We start from the raw sequence: 2,078 nt of genomic DNA, 5'->3' as shown, positions 1-2,078 counted from the left end.
TACATGCGTCCAGGACGAGACGGGGGCTTAGTCTGGACTGGCGTCAAGGCCCCGGCAATCAAACAATCCTGGCCGCTGCTGCTGCTGTTGATGATGATGCAGCTCATTCGTGGAGCGTACCCATTAAGGGTGATAGACCAGGTATAGGGTCACAGGATGTAGTGTAAGGGAAATACTTAATGTAGGTGGAGAAACGAAATATGAAATAGGAAAGACCAGAAAAACAAGAATAGCCGCTGGCTCGGTGATCTTCTGGGCTCGAGCTCGCTTCGTCTTCCTTGACATCCGGGTTGCAGCCGATAGTAGCGCCGCTACAGGTTGCTACGCGCCACCCGTTGTGGCTGCAGCGTCATCGTTGTTAGTAGTGCGACGGCAGTAAAGCCCGTCAAACGACACAAAAACCATGGCTGAACGAGCCGAGGAGTTGGACTCGTGGATTACCAATTTGGAGAGACAGTGCATCGAGGAGGTTGAACAGGCGCCCGATTTGGAGAGCCAGGTTCAGAGCGAACGCGACACATCGTCTCAGAAGCTGTGGCTCCTCTTTCAGAACACGGCTACCTGCGTAGCCCAGCTGTACACAGATCGCCAGAATGAAGTGTCTCAGTGGGTTCCCTTCCAAAACGCCGCTTCGAGCGTCACTAACCTCTACAAAGAGTGCCTGGAGGCTCAGCAGAGGGTGAGCGAGCTGGACTTCCAGTGGGGCTACCAGCGTTGCATCAAGGACCTGTTGGCGTGGGCCAAGAAGCACAAGCGCCATATTAGGCGCGAGGAACTGCTTGCCTTCCTGTGTGGTAAGGCACCGCACCATCCCCACCAGTATCACGACTGGGCCTCGCCCCGACCAAGCCTGTACCTCGAGCCCCGCGTGGCGGCCACTGCGCCGCCGTCATCGATGCTGAACCTTGCCACCGCCGAGGAGCACTCGGCCGTCGTGGGGTCGGGGGACCCTAACGACGCGAACCTGGACACGTTCCGCGGGGCTCTGGCCCTCTCTTCGACTCTGGGTTCAGGCCGAGTCCACAGCGAAGACAGTGTGTCACTGCCCGGGTTCCGCAGTGCGGCCAGCCTGAGCAGCTTCACCGCCGAGGAGTTCTCGCGCCACGTTGAGCCTCGCAAGCGAACTACTCCGGAAAGCACGAGCCCCGGAGATGTCGTGATGGACTCACCGACGCACAAACGGCCACGCCTCATCTGAGTTCTCCTTTCCTCGCTGTGCGCCAAAAATAATAACAATAACAAAAATAAATTTCTCGCCGCCGCCGTGTGCCGTCGCAGGCTTTCTACTCCCCGACTTGCTTCAGACCGATTCCTGCAATTGTGCACAATGAAAAACCTGCTGCCAAAAAAGAACGAAAATAAGAAAACATCTCGAAAGGAACATCTCGTGAGCATCGCTGTCGTCGTCTGTCGCAACACCGTTGTGCAGCCCCGAAGAGAGTGGTCGTGGACATATGTCAGACGTTATGGCAGTGTGTTGCAGAGGCAGTTGTTTGTCTTTGGCGAGGCTGATGCGTGAAGGACTGAAGTTTGAGACCTTACAAGCATCGAGTTTTGTTTCACGCGGCCCCTGCTGTCGTGGGACTGTGCGAGCTCTGTCAACGGGCGTGGACATCGTGCAGACGGCCGGGAACCGGAAGTCAGGGTGGACTCCGACTTCGTTGCCAGCTGCTCGGTAGATTGAAGTGCTCAGTGCGTACTGCAAACAGCCATGCCGAGTGCGTGTCTCGGCAGTGGCTTGTACGACACGTGCATTCTTGCGTCTTTCGCAGAAGCGTGCTGTATAGAGTCACAACGGAAACTCGGTGAGCCGACTAAGGCCAGTCTCAGCTGGGATAGATGCCACTTGATCCTGCAACTACTCACTGCTTGCCAAACGTCCGTGCCGCACGCTGCGAGCTTCATTTCTTTTCCGCAGTCCGCGCTCAGTGAACGCCTGTTGGCAGGGCATGTAATTTTGGGCCGATGTTGTCGGCCGTGTGTGCAGAGTTTTAAAAAATGCCGGTGGCGACGAGAATCTTGTGTTGGTCTGAGCCTAGCATACTAGCGAGCCCTGTTCGCGGATAAGAACTTGGCAA

The 2,078-nt window shown here is 56.3% G+C and overlaps 1 pseudogene; it reads left to right on the top strand.

The window, feature by feature from the left end:
• The first annotated feature begins 403 nt into the window (after positions 1 to 403).
• LOC142587625 (HUWE1-associated protein modifying stress responses pseudogene) lies at positions 404 to 1,198 on the top strand (annotated as a pseudogene).
• Positions 1,199 to 2,078: the final 880 nt, after the last annotated feature.

This window comes from Dermacentor variabilis, chromosome 1 (genome assembly GCF_050947875.1).
Source record: "Dermacentor variabilis isolate Ectoservices chromosome 1, ASM5094787v1, whole genome shotgun sequence".
Classification (NCBI taxonomy): domain Eukaryota; kingdom Metazoa; phylum Arthropoda; class Arachnida; order Ixodida; family Ixodidae; genus Dermacentor; species Dermacentor variabilis.
This window is presented reverse-complemented; position numbering and strand designations above follow the sequence as displayed.